At 39.4% G+C, this 21,741-nt stretch overlaps 1 pseudogene; it reads right to left on the reverse strand.

Moving 5' to 3' along the window:
- Positions 1 to 379: 379 nt before the first annotated feature.
- LOC111911534 (ACD11 homolog protein-like) lies at positions 380 to 2,763 on the reverse strand (annotated as a pseudogene).
- Positions 2,764 to 21,741: the final 18,978 nt, after the last annotated feature.

Below are 21,741 nucleotides of genomic sequence, written 5' to 3' on the forward strand. Positions count from 1 at the left end.
GCAATGCGTATCAAGAAAGCCCCTGTCATAATGTAGATGACACGCATTTGCGTGTCATAAACTTCAGTAAGCATTTACGATATGCATTTACGACGCGTCTTTATGATACTAATTTACGCATAATACAAAAATATTTAAACAAATATATGCCAAAACAATCAATTTCACCCAATAACATCATGTCAAAAAATTTTATTACATTGATATTAAGGGGATCTAATTGTACATTGTTATTAAGATGTTTTCCCTAACTATATAACCTAATACTACGTTGCGTATCAAGGGAGACCTTCTGCAAAGTAATGTTATACAAACTAAAAAGATATACACAAAGGTGATAAACATCAAATTCCAACTAAGTAGAGTTGCATATTGCCTTTCATAATTCTTTAAGACTAATGAGCCCTGCTCCGATAACTCTTGTGACCTGATCAAATAAAATTCAAAAAATTAATATGCTAATATAATTAATAGAAGAATAAAACAAGGAATGTTAGTTGCAAATACTTGTGCCAAATGTGAGTGGTCAAATGAGGGAAAGTGAACATATGCAAGCTTTCTGACACCAGCCTACACACAAGCACATATACATATCAATATAAGTGCAAAAATAAATATATAAATAAATAAATTTCAGTTCATTACAATCGAATAATTGATAAATACATAAAGAATTAGATTAAAAAATGTCCAAAACACCCTTGCAAAAGTAAGAATTTTATGAGTCCCTTGTAAAGAATTAGATTAAAAAATGCAATATAAAGTTTTCAAGAATCGCCTGTATAAATCCTCATCTAACCAAATCCTCCATAGCTCTCCCTCGAACTCCAGTTTCATGAAAAACCAAGGGTAAATTCTCTCTAAGCTCCTTTGTCTCCTTTTGGGGTCTTTCTAGATTCTCTCTAAGGTTGAAGGGTAATACTTTCAATTTCTTTTTGTTTATTAAAGCATATGATAATTAAAGATCAAGATTCATTACCTTGGCAAGGTTTTGGCGGGTATCATCATACCTCTTCCATCTAGAAAAGGCTGAAACCATCCTAGACGCCACCTGGATCAAGACAAGGGTAAAATGGTAATTTCAACCAACCCCAGAAGATTTGTATTGTAAAAGAGTTAGATACAAGAATGATGCAATTGCAACATCTTGCATCCAGCCCTATTGCAAAATGCTTTACAAGGGTGTTTTAAAAATCTGATTTTGGTCCGACTCAAATGAAGAAAGATAAAGATGGGCAATTAAGTCATTTTCACCTAAGGGATCAGTTTGTCAAGTTGCAGCACAAGGTCTCCTAAGAACTTGTAGCCTGATCCATCTTTAGCATGGAAGTTAACAGGTGATGCACAAAATCCTCCAATCAGTGAATGCACCTGTCCAAAATCAAAGTTCAAGAAAATACTTAATATATAAGTAATATGTCAAATGTTATCACAAAAGTTATAATCAAAACAATGATTTAGTTTTAATTAAGTTACAATTTTAATATTTCTTATTATAGCTTTAATTTGGTTTTAAACTTCTAATATGAAAAAGCATGGAAAGTTCACTAACTTCAATTACTTATAAAATTCCAAGGATCTAGATTTAATGTCTTATTTTCATAAACAAATCTAATAATAAGTTCAAATTAAATAGTGGGAGTGTGGGACAAAAATACAAAACATAAATATAAAACATAAATATGGTAATTAGGATGCAATTTATTTATATATTTATATGAGTTAGTTAATAAAGCTCCCACTTGACATGCTTTGTCGGCCTTGTGATGACACCTGTCCTTGAGACACCACCATTTGTGTCCTCCCTCCAGGACCTTGAACATACAGTAAGGATTATCATCTAAGATGAGCAACAACACTCATTTGATAATTATAATGTACAAATATGAGATGACTTCTCTCTCAAGCATTTCATCAAACATCTTATATGCCTTATAAACTTATTAAAGTTTTACTTTTTTATGTTTAAGTTGTTTGACATTAGTTAAAAAGAAACGAGCCTTTAGTCAACTTACCAATCTCATTTCCATGTGCCATGTCAGCAACATTAGCCTGGTCAACAACAGTCTTACTTCTGAATCAAATTTGAGTAATTAAATGAGTCAAACCTCATTTCCCAAGATTTTATTAAAAAATAAAAAGGTTTCCATGACTAACCAGTTTCATTTAAATTGAGCAAAAGTTGTTCCCTTGATGGAAGAGCACATATTCCTGCAGAAAATGCAGTTCTAACAGCCCATGAATGATATGGCGCACACACTTGTTGATAAGCTGATGAAGCTGCATCTTTTAGGAAATAATCGCTGAATCATCACCACAAGAATATGCAATTAATAACACTAGAATTAATAAATACAATCAGGTGTAATAAGTCATAAGAACATACTTGTTTTATAGAAAATTCTGGAATAATTCTCGAATTAGGTCAAGACCCCATCTAACTCTGCGAAGATTATGAGTATGGCTACCACGTGACTTCACTGTCTTCCATTTTACATCATAGTCAACTACACTGCTTAAACTCACATAGCGTTCTGATGGTTCTTCTAGATCACGCACCTGAAAACCAAATAGAGGATTTTGACCGACGAGCAAAGAAACTAAAGAACACACATCACAAAATGGACTTAATTTCAAAACAGGAAAATCGCCATTTCTTCCATCTATAATCAGATTTGAAATTTCCTCAAATGCATCCGCGATTGAAAAAAGAGAGGTTCATGTTCCAGCGTCTTCAAATTCATCACCGCCGCTATAATCCATCCTCTTGGAGTTGCTCCTGAGATCACACAATTTGAGACAAGCAACAAAACGTAGTTTCCGAATCATCAATTGCAAAAACTAAACACAAATTGTAAGAGAAATCGCGCCTGCTCAGATCCAGATTTTCCCTAAAAGGATATGATATTGTCGGATAGATTTGGGAGGTTGATGAATGTAAGATTTGCAAGTGCTCTGATAACAAGAACAATTCAAGAGCAGGGGACCACAGGGAGAAATTTGGGAATAACTTTGATCGTACAATGCAAATTTGAATCACAAGCTTAAAACAACAAATTTGGGGGAAATTCAAGAAGAAGTGATCATTTGATATCAGCAAAGACCCCTAACTTTTATCGTACAATGCAAATTTGAGAAATGAGTTAGTGAAACTTTCGAATAACTTTTCAGTTAGCCGAGTTGGGTAGCATCAAATGCTTGTTGTCTGGATTAGATTTGGAAGTAATAGAAAAGAACCCAGTCGCATTCGTTTTCTCCGCCGTTGATGGTGGTTTGTGGAGATGATTATGTCATTGTGTACTGCGATGTGGTGTTCCGATCTTGAACCGACATCTGAAGTTGACGCAAGTGTTTGCTTAGGCACTTCGAAATTTTAAAGATTATGAGGTTCGATGCTAGTGGTGGCGGATTAGGGCTTACAGAGAGAGAGAAAGAGAGAGAGAGAGAGAGAGAGAGAGAGAGAGAGAGAGAGAGACTGCTTAAAGGATTATTAGGGCTTTTTGGTAGAGGATTTAGAAGAAGAAGAAGGAGATGCATCGGCAGGCTGTTTAAGTTTTTGGTATTTCATTTCCCCCTAAGAGAACGCGCCTTCCTAATGAAAAATATAAAGCGACAGTTTTAGATGACGCGCTTTTTTATGATAGGTGCCCTCCATGTTTTTATTTTTTTTGTTGGACACTACTTTTAGGGCACGAACAAATACGTTCCCTTTATCCTTCAGATTTTTCAAAATTGACATTATTTTTTAGGGCACGCACAAATGCGGGTCCTCTATCAGCGAATGTCATTGTTTGCGCGTCATTAAAGGGATGTTTTCTAGTAGTGTGCATACGACGAGTCGGCGAGTCCCATCGTCTCCATACACTCTTCCCTTTCTAAGCCTCACTCGTCTCACTGAGTCACCCCTCAACTAACCAGGTCACCACGGGAGTTAGACCCCGGGGCAACCCATTCCGACTCGTCGAGTCTACATATGGACTCGGCGAGTTTCCTCCATGGACTTGCTCAAACAACCTCCTGAGATCGGATCTGCTTAGCCAAATCATAAATCTTACCCTTAAACACTTAAAAGTCATGTAAAGGTGCAACCTTTACGTGCATGCAACCTAATTCAAGCCTCAAATGGAGAAATAACACTAGAAATGACAACCTAGTCTCCAATTGCTTATTTTCATGCAAAAAGCTAGAAGGTAATGACTCTAAGGACCTCTCATGGTCTAGATCTAATGTCATAATCCCAAAGAGGACCTCATACTCACTAGATCTTCCACAAAATGAGGGTAGAAACCCTAAAATCAAGAACTCCATCAATATAACACGAAATGGAAAGGATTATACCTCCAAAGATGATATCACGAGATGATTAGCTCAGATCTAGTCCCCTTCAAGGTCTAGATTTGTGCTCCTATCTTCCTTCAAGCAAAACCACACAAAAAGATGAAGAAATAGCCTCCTCTTTCCCTCAAACTCACTATCTCGGCTCTCTAGGGTTTCTATGGAATAAGGTTGCCACAAATGAAGGCCACAAAGGTCTTTAAATAGGCTCCCAAACCCGGGGATTAGGGTTATCCTAATTAGCACCGACTCGGTGAGTCAGACCCCGACTCGTCGAGTCCGGTCGCGAAAATACGCCAATAAATCAAACTCTACTCGACGAGTTGAGGCATCAACTCGTCGAGTTCCTCAATAAAACAATAAATAAATAACTAAATTGACATACCCGAACTCAGGATGTTACATATGTGAGGTTAAATAGCCCCGGTACAGCCTTGTGCTGACATATAAGTTGAAATAGACTCGGAGGCGAAATAGACCTGATACAGCTTGGGCCGAAACATGAGTTGAAATGGAGTTGGGGGTTAAATAGGCCCGGGGGTGAAATAGACCCAACACAGGCTTAAGCTAGCAGAATGTATGGTATGCAATATTTTGGGGAACTCAATAAGCTTCGTGCTTACAATTTTCAGTTTATGTTTCAGGTACTTCTGGATCGAAGGGGAATATCTCACGATGATCGCATTGAACACCATATCGCTCTGCATTTTATTTAGCTCTGATGTATATGGATTATTTTGGCATATTCTGATTTCGTTATGATTTTATGAAAACTCTTTGGATATTGGTTTTATTATTATAAAAATTGAAGTTTTTAGTCTTAAATTTTGGAACGTTACAATTTGGTATAAGAGCCTTGGTTTGAGGGGTTCAGGCATACTCTTGGGTGTGTCTGAAATGAAAATGATCATTTGGTAAATTTTTCATAGAAGGAAACATTTTATACAAAGAGTTTTCTAATAAAAAAAGGGGTATGGTGCATGCAATCGATCGAGCTCGAGTAAGTTTTCCCAAAATACCGATACATGTTTATATTATGCTTTGAAATGTGAATCTGGGAATCGCATGCTAGATTAGGGCTAAGGATGTAGGAGAGATGCCTTTGTATGCCTGCTATATTAGCTTGTAGACTTGTATGCTTGTGTTGATCAGACAGTGATATGATGGCCTGTTTAGGTTATGTTTGTTCCTATTACTCAATGCTCGAATGTTGCTTGCTTTGTGCTTTTGGGAGTTCCCATTAACTCCATCCAACTAGTAACTAAGTTACATATTATTGAGACTAAATAATTTTAGAAGGTTAGGTTTTAAGTCTATTACGCAACTCTTGTTTGATTCCAACTGTTGTAGTGTGAGACCTTTCATTCGAAGAATTATCTGGTGCCGGTGATATGTAATTATATTCCTGAGCTAGTTTTAGGGTGTTAAGGGGAGTTCCTTCTGCAACTGATGGTGGGGGGTAGTGTGGTGGTTGTCCTAGGAAGAGATTTAGTGTTGGGAGCCTTGTCTTGCTGATTCTATCTAAGGTTAAGGGAGTGACTTGGAGGACCCATACTACTGAAAGTAGAGGATCCATACTCAAGTCAAGGAAAGCTGCGATGATAAGAGGAAGCTTATAGGGTATGGGATTCCTCGATGTGTGTGTGTGTATATATATATATATATATATATATATATATATATATATATATATATATATATATATTTGTGTGTTCTGATGGTTTGAATGGTCTATTTTTCAGCTTCTCTCGAAGAAGATCTGGTTGTGGTTCTAGTTCTGGTGCTGGTGAGGGTTCAGGTTTGAGTTGGATAGTTGGATGATCAGATGCGGGAGTTCATTTCGTCAGAGATTACCCGCAACATAGTCGAGCAGACTCCTGTGATCTTTGGTATGATCAAGGAGGGCATCATGGATGTTAGAGGAGCGTTTTGGCTCATTCCATTCTGAGATGGTTTCAATGATGGGAGCTCACAAGAGTCCTAGATTTCTTCGGGAAGAAGGACCCGATCACGAGTAGATGTTGGTTAGCGGATTTCGCTAATGCCTTCCGCACTAGTATTTGTGCTGATGGGGAAAAGCCAGACTTGCTTCTTATCTTCTGAAAGACGAAGCTTAAGACTGGTGGGAAGAGGTTGGACATGCCCTGGGAGGTGAGGCAAATGAGTCCATGATTTAGGAGGATTTTGTGACGAGACTTCGGGCCGAGTTCGAACCTGTGATTGAGGTACGACATTTGGCACGAGAGTTTCAGGATCTCCACTAGACTACTGAGATGGTGGCTGAGATCATTGCTATGTTCCGCGAGAGAGTGTTGCTGGTTTCACAATATATGGCGGATGAGGAGATGAAGAAGGCGAGTTACCATGAGAAGTTGAGGAGTGATATTCGGCAGTTTGTGAGTCGATCTAGTTGCAGGACACTGGATGATATGATAGTGCGCCAGTGAGAGGGAGATTGACTTGGAGATGGAGAAGAAGAGGAAACCAGATCAAACTAAGGGTTCATAGGGCTCGAGCAAGAAGATCGAGGTATTTGATTCGAGATTGAGAGGCCAGCAGTATCGTGGTCATTGTGGCAAGTGCAGCAAGACGCATGATGGTGCTTGCAGGGGTGGTGGTGGTTCAGGCTGCTATAAGTGCGGCAATACGAGGCATTTTTGTCAAGATTTCACAACCACTACCCAGGGATCAAGCCTGAATTGCATCCACTACATTTAGAGGATGTATAAAAAGGCCAATTGTCCAAGTCTATCAGTGGCAGGACTGGTTCCTGCTCCGATGACTTTGAGGATCATAGATAGCCACAAGGACAAGGAGAATGCACCTGTTGTGAGGAGTAGGGATTTTCAGATGTAAGTCCCCAAAATGCTTATGTATCAATCAAATCCGTTTGATGGTGTGGAATCCCAATCAAACGGATGATGTCAGATCAAATAAAAGAGAATGAGAAGAAGAATAATATGAATCTCAATGTATTGATGAATAGAATAATGATCCTTTACATGAGATTCACACACACTAACACATACTTGTTCTTCTCTCTAGTTTTTCTCTCTAGAACACCTTAGAATACACACACATAAGCTCCTCTACACCGTACACTCTCTATCACCCCTCACCCTATATATATTTGGGAAACATGGACCGTAAACAGATTTATAGCCGTAAACCTGTTTACGGTTGTAAACACAACCGTAAACATTGACCGTAAACATTGACCGTAAACACATATATGACCGTAAACACTGAGTTGTTTACGGTCCTAGACATAAAAATATAGTTTCCTACAAAAGCAAAGTAGAAACTATATTTTTGACCCAACATCAGATTACAACCGAGGAGGCTCGTGCAACACCATTTGTGGTGACGGGTATATATCTTCTCCTTATCTCTTTATTTATGTTGATTTTTTTCTTATATTTGTGTGTTTTATTTTAGGATCGTTCCTTGTGAACGATATCTCTACCTTGGTACTATTTGATTCGAGGGCTACCTAATCTTTTGTATCTCTTGCGCTCTGCAACAGGTTGAGATTGCGGATGATCGATCTATATGGGTATCGAGGGTTCATTGGGGTTGTGTTCTAGAGATGTTCAACGAGCAGTATCCGATTGATTTGGTTCATATTACTTTGTAAGGGAACAAGGTTATTATAGGTATGGATTGGTTGAGCCCCAGTGGGGTAGTGATTGAATGTGAGCATCAGATGGTATGCATTTAGACCCAAAATGGGGGAGAGTTAGTGGTTCAGGGAGAGAGTGCTCAGCATGGGCCGATTCTATGTTCAAAAGCTAGGGTCAGACGTTATCTTCAGCAGGGTTGTTCCGAAAATATTGTCTATATTATGGATACCCAAGAGAAGGGTAAGGAGACTATGGATGATGTGTTGGTTGTTTGGGAATACCAGAATGTGTTCCGGGAGGACTTTCCCGGAGTGCCTTCGGAGAGGCAGGTCGAGTTTAGGATTGACTTGGTTCTCGATACGGCTCCGTTAACCAAATCGCCGTATTGGTTATCTCCTCCAGAGATGTAGGAGCTATCTACACAGCTGCAGGAGCTGTTAGACAAGGGGTTCATTTGACTGAGCAGTTCGCCATGGGGACCGCCAATCCTATTTGTTAAGAAGGATGGGCCGTATCAAATGTGTATTGACTACCGAGACATTAATAAGCCAACGGTGAAGAACTATTATCCGCTTCAGATAATTGATGGTTTGTTTGACCAGCTTCATGGTGCATCTTGGTTTTCCAAGATTGATCTACGTTCGGTTATCATCAAATGAGGTTCAAAGAGGAGGACATGCAGAAGACGACCTTCCAGAATCAATATGGTTATTACATGCTCTTGGGGATGCCCTTTTAGCTCACCAATGCTCCAGCCGCGTTCGTGGACCTCATGAACCGCGTATGTAGGCTGATGTTGGATTAGTCTGTGATTGTGTGAAAACCCGAAATTTCCATTTGTACGAACATTATCTTTTCAATAGAAGCTAGTCCAGTTTCAGTTATTTTCACACTTTTCCGAACCAGTTTGTGTACATTAGGGTTTCTGTTTAAGGAGATATCAGGAGAGTGGATGCTCCTGGTTTTGTGAAATTTGCGCATTCCAAGTTTCATAATGTTGCAGTCCAATATCAGGAATAAAAATATTTTCTGCCAAAAATATTCCAGGACTATAAATAGTTTTCTGAATTAAATTAATTCATTATTCACAATTCCAAATAAAGAAAAGCCATTTTCTCTCTGACGGATCTTCGGGTTTTCATCCCAGATTGTGAGTCTACTTTACTAAATGTGTTTCAATACTTGTTAGATGCTTTATAACATCAATTACATGTTTAGATTACAAGATCCGGGAGTTTACCGCCCAAGAACGTTCTTGGGGAGTAAACTCCAAAATGGAGCTTTAAGGCTACCTAGACCCATTTTCTTGTTAAGCAACTTATTAAGGACCTTATGTATGATCATAAGAGGCTATAAAGCATCCAAAATCAACAAGTAATAGGAGTTTAAGGCCAAGGACTTTTCTTGGGCCGTAAACCCATTTTCAAGGGCATTTAGTGCCCTAAACTACCCCTAAAGCTTAAGGACTTTAACCCTCAAATGCTTGTACCTATTTTAGACATCAAAACACTTCAAAATCATAATTTTATAGGAGTTTACGGCCAAGAACCTCTCTTGGGCCGTAAACCCCTTTTCCAAGGGTTAAATGCACCACAAACACCCTAAGGCCTTAAGACAATCACCCTTGAACACCTAGGACTTGAATGAGGAGTAAAAGACATCAAGAACATCCCTTAAAGGGAGTTTACGGCCAAGGAACATCACTTGGTCCGTAAACTCCAAGTGAAGGCACAAATGTGTGCCTCTTGTCCCCATTAACCTTAGGTAAAATCATGGAAGCTATCCTTGATGTGCAAGTGCCTTAAATGAATTAAAATCCAAGACCCCATAGGAGTTTACGGCCATAAACTCTAAGGTATATGGACATTAGGCCGTAAACTCCCATAGGGAGCATTCTAGGGCCTTAAACTACTTCATGTGTTATTCCAACAAAGGTAGGAGTGTTCTAGGATCAAGATAACACCTTAAAACACCCAAAACCACCAAGTGAGGAGTTCACGGCCATAAACCCATGAGTTTACGGCCGTAAACTCCAAAGGGTGGGGTTTGTTGGGTGGTGAACTCTTATGCAAGGCCATTTGATGTTTCAAACCCTTTTGCCTTGTCCCGTAGCAACTTAGATGCAACCATTAGGACCTATAACACTTATATAAAGTGTTTACATGTTCCTAAGTGTTTTAACTTATTTATTAAGTTATTATTTGTCTAATTAGTTATATATATGCTTATTATATGATAACTAGGCTCGTGCGTGTAAACAAGTCTCCGTTTGCCACCTAGTACGGTATCCGACACTGCAATTCGTACAACTCACCGCAGGTGAGTTCATACCCCTTGAATCAACCTTTGAAATGATTTTAAATGTTTTAAATACTTTATGGGGGGGGATACAAGTCAAATACTTATAGTTATTGCTTCAATCACATGTGATTTCATTGAATCACATGTGATTAATAACTAGGAAAACAACGATTTTTACCACTGTTCAAACTGTTTATCAAACTGCTTTACTTTGAAATGTTTTACAAACTCTTTTACTATCCAAACTTATTTACAGTCTGTAATTTCAAACAAATGTTTCTTATACTTAAACCGTTTTATCAACTTATGCCTTCAAATTGTATTATAGATTGACATCAAGCCGATCTTCTCTTGAAATTATATTTATCTTTCAAATGTCTTTTCAAAACTTATTTATGCCTTTATATTCAATTGCATGCCCATATATGTATAGATATATAAATAATGTTTAAAGGGCTTAGGAAGGCCATCCGCCCTATTTCCTTTTTCTCGATTTGGATGTGGTCTGGTGGGATTTCGGGTGACCATCCGAAGGTCGTTTCCATATTACTTATATATCATATATACATGTATAGACATAAAAGTACTTCCATTTTCATACTTATCAGTACATCAATAGTTAGTTACCATCGGGGTAACACAGGAACATATACAGTTATATTAGAACCATGTACATATACAGCTATACTAGAACCATGTACATATACAGTTATACTAGAAACGTAAACATATACAGCTATACTAGAAACAAGTACATATACAACTATACTAGAAACAAGTACATATACAATTACACTAGAAACATCAGCATATACAGCTATACTAGAAACATGAACATATACAATTATACTAGAACGAGAAACATTACATATACATGAATACGTTAACAATTGTGATCCACTATGTCGGAGCATGCCTTAAATGGCATGGCCCGAGTTGTAGCCAGAATTCTCTTGGAGGGAGAGCGTGAGTTTGCGTATAGATCTATACTGGATTGACTATCCTACACCTTGCTGCTAGCTACAGCCGGACTTGCAGGTCTGCGGGTGCCAAACGTCATTTCTTTATTACGACCATTCATTATGTCGTTGTTACCAGTCGATAGCATGGTGCAATTTATCACATTTTACCTTAATATAAATCTGGTTTAAGGTAGTTAGTACAACAGTAGTTACTATTATACAAAACTACAGTACTACAATGATTTACCCATTACATATTATAGTGATAACCTCACTTAAGCATTAATGTACAAACTATATTTTATCAAATGATAGTTATACTTGGGTAATTACGCACTTTTACAACAAACGAGCATACAAAACAGTTAGGCCTTGGTAGAAGGCTACTTTAATAGAAAATATAGGTTTTTCTGAGAGATTCAAACTTTTACAAACACTTTCAAACATTTCCTTACAAACTTATACATTGAGATAGGTTCAAACGTTTCTTTTTGACAACAACATTGACACTAAAATACTTATGAACTCACCAACTTAATGCTGATAAACGCTTTCAAAATAACTTGTATTCTCAGGTCATCAGTAGACAGATACCGAGGCCAGCTTTTGAGAAGATGGAGTGCATTCAAGACTCATCTCATATTATTTTGTGCTACATTATTTTTGGTGTCTATAACTATACAGAACACACTTGTATTAAAATTATATATTTAATGCAATGGATGATGTTGTTTGCTTATTTACATTTACTGTGTTGTGATACTATACATGACGTCCTCCGCCCCAGAACATTTCCGCCGTTCTTGGTTTTGGGGTGTGACAGATTGTGTTTATCAGTGATATCCTGGTCTATTCTAAGTTTAGGAGCTGCTTGAGGAGCATCTAAGGGAGGTATTGGAGAACTTGAGGAATGAGAGACTATATGCGAAGTTCTCCAAGTGTGAGTTCTGGTTGCGCGTGGTGCGGTTTTCTGGCATACCTTGTCAACCATAACTATATTATGGTCTTTTCGGCCAAGGTCGAGGCCTTCATGAGTTGGATGGTTCCGAGGTCTCCATCTGATATTCGAAGTTTCCTTGGGTTGGCAGGTTAGTACTAGAGATTCATTCAGGATTTCACCAAGATAACGGGTCCTCTGACTCAGTTGACGAAGAAGACTGTCACTTTTTGTTGGGGACCTGAGCAATAGAAAACTTTTAAGATCTTAAGACATAAATTGTGTGAGGCACCGATTCTGGTCCTATTGGAGGGTGTTGAGGATTTTGTGGTTTATTGCGATGCGTCGATCATGGGTTTGGGTGTAGTTCTGATGCAAAGGGGTCGTGTTATTGCTTACGCTTCAAGGTAGCTGAAGCCTCATGATGCGAACTATCCTACGCATGATTTGGGGATGGGGGTTGTGGTGTTTGCTCTCAAGATTTGGCGACAATACCTCTATGGAGTTTTCTGTACTATTTACACAGATCACAAGATCCTGAGGCATTTGATGGATCATTCGAATCTGAATATGATTCAGTGTAGGTGGTTGGATGTGATAAAAGGATTACGATTGTGAGATCCTTTACCATCCTGGGAAGGCCAATATGGTGGCCAATGTTCTGAGCTGCAAGGTGGTCACGACTCAGATCAAGGATATATGTATGAGGATGACATTGATTACTCCACTCTTAGAGCAGATACAAGACGCTCATGTTGAGGGTATGTAGGAAGAGCATCGAAGGAGTGAGTACATTGTGGGTCAGGTGGCCTCCTTTGATTATGATAGCCGAGGGTTATTAACTCTCCAATAAAGGGTGTGGATTCCTTACTAGGGTGGTGTGCGGTAGGTTTTGATGGAGGAGGTGCACAAGTCCATATTCTTTATTCGTCCCGGAGCAACAAAGATGTATAGGTTTTTGTGGTTTCAGATAGGGATGTTCAGTTCACTTCCAGATTCTTGATGAAATTCCACATGTAGTTGGGTACTCGTCTACACTTTAGCATGACCTTTCACCCGGAGACTGATGGTCAGAGCGAGCGGCCCATCCAGACATTGGAGGATATAATGCGGGCATGTGTTCTAGATTTCGGCGGCAGTTGGGTAAGTATCTTCCATTAACGAAACTTTTGTATAACAACAATTATCATACTAGCATCGATCGAACTCTTTTGAGATCCTCTATGGGAGGAAATTTAGAACCTCAATATGATGGGGTGAGGTTGTTCAATGAGTCATGGGGAGTATCGAAGTGGTACTCAAGACTACCGAGTTAATTTATTAGGTTTGAAGTAGACTTCAGACCACACAGAGTCGGTAGAAGAGATATGCTGAAAAGCGTCGATCAGACCTTGAGTTCCAGGTCGTGGATATGGTTCTCCTGAAGGTGTCACCTTGGAAAAGTGTCATTTGATTTAAGAAGCATGGTAAGCTGGGCACCAGGTATATTGGATCTTTCAAGGTTGTAGCATGGGTGGGAAGGGTAGCATATTGTTCATATATTTCGGAGGAACTCAGTCAGATTCATAGCACTTTTCATGTCTCTAAGCTGCGGAAGTTTTTGGTTGATGATTCTGTAGTGGTCCCATCGGAGGATATACAGGTGGATGACCACCTGAACTACATTGAGAGACTGGTACTAATCCTCGATTGAAGACGAAAACCTTGAGGAACAAGGTCGTTGAGTTAGTGAAGGTGTAATGGTAGTACCGGAAGGGTTTGGAGTGGACTTAGGAGCATGAGGAAGAGATGAGGGAGCATTACACAAAGTTATTTCTAGTAGCAGATTTTGAGGACGAAGTTTAATTCAAGTGGGGGAGAATTGTAATGACCAAATCGTTAGGTATAAAGTTTAGCCATTCTGTTATTAAAATCAGAGACTAGCTGAGAGTACGTTGGGCGTACACAAGGTACGCATGGCGTACTCCCTTTGTATGCACATTTCGGGATGGCCCCTACGTACGTTGGGCGTACCCATGCGTACGCAGGGCATACTCAAGCCAGGGGTATACCCTAATTTTTAGGGTTTGCACCATATTTAAACTCATTAAGTTCCTCAAGACCATCACCTTATCAACCTCCCTTGCCTCTTAAGTCGTATCACGAAACCCTAGCCTCCCATAGTGTGTTCCTGAGCTTTAGAAATAATTTTGTGTGCATTAAAGAAGGTGGTGGTTGGTGACCAAGCTTTGGTTGAACATGAAGTTGTTGATCCAGAATCTTCATCAAATTTGCTAGCTATAGAAGGTATAAAGTTCTCATCCTGATACATCTTTGTGTTAGATTGATATTAGGGCTTGTTTTTTAGCTTATTATGGTCATATGAGCCCTCCTTATGAGTTTAAGCCACTCTAGGAGCTAGGAATACTCGATCTTAACCTCTCTGATGTTCCTTGTGTAACAAAATGCTATCTTGATGAATCATATTGGACCATGCATGAGTTAGAGTCTTTATTATGGGTCTTAATGGACGAAATCAAGTTGTGGATCCCATTAAGACATGAAAAGTGGTAGATTTGCCAATTTGATGCATTAATACCCTGAAATAAAGTAGATATGAGGTTTCGATGTTAAAAGCTTAAGTGGTTAAGACAAAAATTGGACAAATGGGACTCTGGCTGGCACGTGGGGCGTAATTCCTGGTATGTTGCACATACAAGGTTAACTGCCATTTTGAGTCAGCATTCGTATGTCGCGCGTATGTGGAGTACGTCGAACACACTCGGTGAAGTGAGCTTTCGAAGCTTTGGGCCCTTTTTGGACTCATGATTCTTTTGGGCATTTGACCTTAACTGGATTTTGGGCCTTATTACTATTAGGCCATGGTTGGGTCTTAAGTTTATGAGTTGGGCCATTTTTTAGCCTTGGGCCATTATTGGGTTTTTGGGCCAAGTTAGTCGGGACCATTAAGGAAGGGTAAAATAGTCTTTTACCCTAGGAGTGATGTTGAGGAGTCGGGACCTCGATTATGGTTATTGATCTAATTATTAATTAGGGTTTTGTTTGTTTGGTTAGTGAGGTGATTACTAGTTGCAGCGGCATGTGTATTTCATTATCAGCAGGATTTATGTGCTTGTAGTCTCTGTGACTCCTACTGTATGTGTTATATGCATGTGTGCGTCTTTGCTATATATATATATATATATATATATATATATATATATATATATATATATATATATGTGGGGGTAAAATAGACCCTGTACAACCTTGTGCTAACTTATGAATTGAAATAGACTCGGGGGTGAAATAGACCCTGGGGTGAAATAGACCCGGTACGGCATGGGCCGGCATATGAATTAAAATAGACTCGGGGGTGATATAGACCAAACACAGCCTTGAGCTGGTATATATATATATATATATATATATATATATATGGTATTTTGGCGAACTCACTAAGTTGTGTGCTTACAGTTTTCAATTTATATTTCAGGTACTCTCGGATCGAAGGGGAAGAGCTCAGGATGATCGTATCGTACACACCAAATCGCTCCATAATTTTTTCAACTTTGATATATTTGGATGATTTTTATATATTCAGATTTCGTTATGATTTTATGAAAACGCTTTGGATGTTGGTTTTATTATCATAAAATTTGAAATTTTTTTCTTAAATTTTGGGACGTTACACCAACACACAAGCTTGCAACACATATTCCAAAGTCTGGATAGTCCGCTCACTCTACCCATCAGTCTGCGGATGAAACGTTATGCTAAACTGAAGGTCAGTATTCAAATCCCATGACTGGAAGTGAAAGCTACATCTCGACCCGAGACTACTGATACCGGAACTCCATGTCGTGCCACAACCTCTCGGATATAAATGTCGACCAACTTCTCCGTAGTGATGCTCTCTTGAATGGGAATAAAATGTGCACTCTTGTTGAACCAATCTACGATGAACCAAATCAAATCGACCCCTCGTGCTGCCTGTGGAAACTTTGTGATGAAGTCCATCGTGATCTCTTCTGATTTCTAAACAGTAATACTCAGCGACTCCATTTTACCATGAGGTCGCTGATGCTTGTCCTTGACTTTCTTGCAAGTCAAGCACCTCTCCACATACCAAGACACATCCTGCTTCATGCAGGGCCACCAATAATTGGGTCGGAGGTCTCTGTACATTTTTGTCGCACCTGCATGGATAGAGAATCTCGAATTGTGTGCCTCCTCAATCAGTACATGTGATACACCACCCCAATATGGAACCTAAACCCTCCGGTTCAAGGTTAACGGTCCCCCTACTATTATAGTTGAAAGAGGACACCTGCCCCACTATGCGCTCACTCTTGTGGTGTTCCTCTTTCATGGCCTCACTTGAGCCTTGCAAATGCGCTCCCATAATAGAGTAATCACCGTCATCCTCAAACATAGATCTCAAATAGAGGCTCTCATCACCTTACGACGAGTCCATCGGCCACACGTTGGCCTTCCCAGGGTGATAAATGATCTCACAATCATAATCCTTCATCACATCAAGCCACCTGCGTTGCCTCAAATTCAGATTTGGCTGATCCATCAAGTACCTCAAATTCTTGTGATCTATGTAAATGGTACAACGGACCCCATAGAGTTAACGCTACCAAATCCTGAGGGTGCAAACTATTAGATTAGGTGTCTAATCCGCTAACTATAATTGGTATAAACTTGCATTGATGGTAGCATAGTCCTTTCGGGTTGCCCTCAAACTTGGCAATTGAATAGGATGACTTTTTGAGAGAGAAGATTGATTTATTATTTTATTATTTGGTTAATACATTAATTATAAATCAAAATATATGATTTGTTAATATATTATGAGAATAATATATTAATTAGAAATTTTAATATTTAATTTATAATTAATCAGAAACTAATTGGATTAATTTTGCGATTAATTGGATTAATTAAGAGTAGGAGGATCCAAGGTGATAATGTTCATTAATGAAGCATTGAGCAATTCTAGAACCTTCCATATGGGGTGGACGAATTCTAGATGCTTTCTAGGGTTTCCTTGAGCTCTGATGGTGCCTTGGATGCCTTAAGGAGAAAGCTATGGGATTAGGGTTATCTTGGAGATACCTGCCTTATCCAACACCTTCCAAGACTTGTCACACCCCAAAACCGAGAACGGCAGAAACGTTCTGGGGCGGAGGATGTCATGTAATGTATCACAACACAGTAGTAGTAAACAAGCATACAACATCATCCATTGCATTAAATATATAATTTTAATGCAAGCATGCTCTGTACAGTTTTAGACACCAAAAATATAATGTAAATCAAAATAATAAGATGAGTCTTGGATGCGCTCCATCTTCTCAAAAGCTGGTCTCGGTACGTGTCTACTGATGACCTGAGAATACAAGTTATTTTGAAAGCGAGTATCAGCATTAAGCTTGTGAGTTCATAAGTATTTTAGTGTCGGTGTTTGTTATCAAAACGTTTGAACATGTCTCAAGTGTAAGTTTGTAAAATGTATGTAAGTGTTTGTAAAAGTTTGAATCTCTCAGAAAAACCTATATTTTCTATTAAAGTAGCCTTCTACCAAGGATTAACTGGTTTGTATGCTCGTTTGTTGTAAAAGTGTGTAATTTCCCAAGTGTAACTATCATTAACAAAATGTAGTTTGTACATTAATGTTTAAGTGAAATAATCACTAAATGTATGTAATGGGTAAAATTAATGTAGTACTATAGTGTTGTATTATAGGAACTACTGATGTACTAACTACCTTAAACCGGATTTATATTAAGGTATTATGTGATTAATTGTACCATACTATCGACTGCGTAACAACGACAAATGTAGGTCGTAAAAAGGTATGACGTTTGGCACCCGTAGACTTGTAGGTCCGTCTGTAGCTAGCAGCAAGGTGTAGGATAGTCAATCCAGTATAGATCTATACGCAGAGTCACGCTCTCCCTCCAATAGATTCTGGTTACAACTCGGGCTATGACATTTAAGGCATGCCCGATATAGTGGATCACAATTGTAAACGTATTCATGTATAGGTAATGTAATGTTACTTGTTCTAGTATCGTTGTATATGTTCTCTTACTAGTATAGTTGTGTATGTTCCCTTTCTAGTATAGGTTGTAAATGTTCTCATAGTAATGCAATGTATATGTTCTCATAGTTAATAAGTATTGACTCATGAATGAAATGACTCATTGATCTAGAATTTGTAGAAGTATGATCCTGTGTTACCCCGATGGTAACTTACTGATGATGTAACTGATACGCATGAATATGGAAGTACTTTTATGTCTATATATGCACATATGATATATAATTAATATTGAAATGACCGTCGGACGGCTACCCGACATCCCACCAGACCACATCCAAATCGAGGAAAAGGAAATAGGGCGGATGGCCTTCCTAAGCCTTTTAAACATTTCTTATATATCTATGCATATATGGACACACAATTTATAAGAAATATAATAAAGGTTAAATAAAAGTATTTGGCAAGTAAAAGAGTTTGTAAAACATTTTGAAGTAAAATAGATTGATAAACATTTTGAAACAGTGATGAAATCATTGGTTTTGTAGTTATTAATCACATGTGATTGATGTAATAACTATAAGTATTTAGCTTGTATCCCCCCATATAAAAGTATTTAAAACATTTAAAAGTATTTCAAAGGATAATTAAAGGGGTATGAACTCACCTGTAGTGAGTGGTTCTGATGAAAATGTTGGATTAGACGCTAGGTGCCAAGTGGTGACTTGAGTACACGCGCGAATCCTATTTAGCATATATTGGTACATATATGGATTTAATTAGTGTTATGAACAAATAATTGATGATTTTGGGACCACCTTAGGGACTAGTAAACACTTATAATGAAGTTTTATAATCATATATGATTGTATGGGGGTTTATAAGGCTATACAAGAGGGTGTATGGCCAAAATACACACTATGTGTGTGTGTGTGCGGCCAGGTGTGCGGCCTAGTGTGCTGCCCGCACATGTGTGCGGCCCTGTGTGCGGCCATGTGTGCTGCCAGGTGGTGTGTGCTGCCATGTGTGCGGCCAGATGAAGATCTTGGTGTTCTTGGTGTTCTTGGTACCTTTTATGAAGATCTTCAAGGAGAATGGATGATACTTGAGAGGATTTTCGTGTTCTATGCTTGAAGAAGTGAAGGAAGGGTTCAAGAATGATCTAAGTGTGGCATATATAGGTGGAGTGTGCGGTTGGGAGGGTGTGAGGCCGCAAACAAGAGTGTGTGGCCACACACTCAAGTGTGTAGCCGCACACTTCATGTGTTGGAGTGTTTGGCCCGGTTTTTGATTCCTACACTACGAGTTAACCCTTTTTAACACTCCTACCTTGATTATATCACATTTAGAACGCTTCATTAGACTCTAAAGGGTACTACTATATAGTAAAATAAGTCTAATATTGGAAAGAATTGAAGAATGCATGCGAGGAGTTTTTCGGGTTGTCACATCATCCCCCTGTTAAGGGAATTTCGTCCCGAAATTTGAGTTTAGTTACTAGATTATTACGAATAAATAAGTAAAAAGATGAGGATATTTCAGTTTCATCTGATCCTCTCATTCCCAAGTGAATTCTGGCCCGCGTTTGGCGTTCCAGCGAATCTTCACAATCGGGATACGGCTTTGCTTCGTCTGCTTGACCTACCGGTCCATGACTTCCACAGGTTCTTCCACGAAGTTGAGGCTCTCGTTGATCTCGATCTCATCGAGTGGGATTACAAGAGTCTCGTCGGATAGACACTTTGTCGAATTGGAAATGTGGAATGTAGAATGTATGTTATGAAGTTCGTTCGGTAGATTGAGTTTGTAAGCCACTGGGCCAATTCTTGCGAGAATCTCGAAAGGCCAAATGTACCTTGGATTTAGCTTTCCACGCTTTCTGAAGCGTATCAAGCCCTTCCAGGGTGAGACTTTAAGAAGGACTCTGTCTCCCACCTGAAATTCCAAAGGTTTTCTTCTTTTATCAGCGTAGCTCTTCTGTCGGTCTCTAGAGGCTTTTTATCGTTCACGAATCTGAACGATTTTCTCTGTCGTTTCCCGAATGATCTCCGGACCGGTGAGAGTACTGTCAGAAGTTTGACCCTTAGCTAATTAGGTATCACCCACCTCAGCCCAGCACAGAGGGGATCTGCACTTTCGGCCGTAGAGGGCTTCAAATGGAGCAACCTTGATGCTCGTGTGATAACTGTTATTATAGGAGAAATCGACAAGGGGTAAATGAGTATCCCATGCCTTTCCGAAGTCCATCACACAAGCTCTCAACATATCTTCCAGTGTTTGGATGGTCCTCTCACTTTGTCCGTCAGTCTGTGGATGGTAGGCTGTGCTCATGTCTAGCCTTGTTCCTAGGGAATGTTGCAACGACTGCCAGAATCTTGAGGTGAACCTACTATCTCTATCGGAGATAATGCATATAGGAACACCATGTAGTCACACGATTTCCCTAATGTACGTTCTCGTAGGTTTCTCCATCTTATCAGTTTCTTTGATAGGTAGGAAGTGTGCAGACTTGGTCAATCTATCGACGATGACCCATATGGTATCAAGTCCACCCGTTGTCTTGGGCAACTTGGTTATGAAATCCATAGTGATCAGCTCCTACTTCCATTCTGGGATTTCTGGTTGTTGTAGTAACCCGGAGGGTTTCTGGTACTCGACCTTGACCTTTGTGCAAGTAAGGCATTTACTTACGAAGGTAGCAATCTCTGCTTTCATATTGGGCCACCAGTATAGCTTTTTAAGATCCAGATACATCTTATCTGAACCTAGGTGGACGAAATACCAAGTGTTGTGCGCCTCGATGATGACCAAGTCTCGGAAACCACCGCGCTTCGGGGTCCAGATCCGGTTCATGAAATATAGGGCTCCGCCACCCTTGGCTTCTAAGTTCTTATCCATTCCTCTGAGGGATTCATTCGCCACATGTTCAGGTTTCATAGCTTCAAGTTGAGCCGCCTGAATTTTTTTAGACAAGTGCGAATGGATAGTCATTGTCAACGACTTGACTCTTCGACCAAAATATTCCTTCTGACTTAGGGCGTCTGCTACTACGTTGGCTTTACCCGGATGATAAAGAATGTCGCATTCGTAGTCACTGAGTAGCTCGACCCACCGTCGTTGTCTCATGTTGAGCTCCTTCTGATCGAATATGTGTTGTAAACTCTTGTGGTCGGTAAAAATAGTGCTTTTTGTGCCGTACAAGTAATGTCTCCAGATCTTCAGGGCAAACACAACTGCCCCCAACTCAAGATCATGAGTGGTCTAGTTGACTTCGTGCGTCTTCAGCTGTCTCGAGGCGTAGGCGATGACCTTACCCCGTTTCATTAGGACACAACCGAGCCCTTGGTTTGACGCATCGCAATAGACCATGAAGTCTTCTATCCCTTTGGGTAGGGATAGTATTGGTGCGGTGCACAATGCTCGTTTGAGCGTCTGAAATGCTCTCTCTTGTTTCTCTTCCCATTCGAAGGCCACGCCCTTCTGGTTCAGTGTTGTAAGAGGCTTCGCAATACTTGAGAAGTTCTGTATGAATCTGCGGTAGTAGCCAGCAAG

This window comes from Lactuca sativa, chromosome 5 (genome assembly GCF_002870075.4).
Source record: "Lactuca sativa cultivar Salinas chromosome 5, Lsat_Salinas_v11, whole genome shotgun sequence".
NCBI lineage: Eukaryota > Viridiplantae > Streptophyta > Magnoliopsida > Asterales > Asteraceae > Lactuca > Lactuca sativa.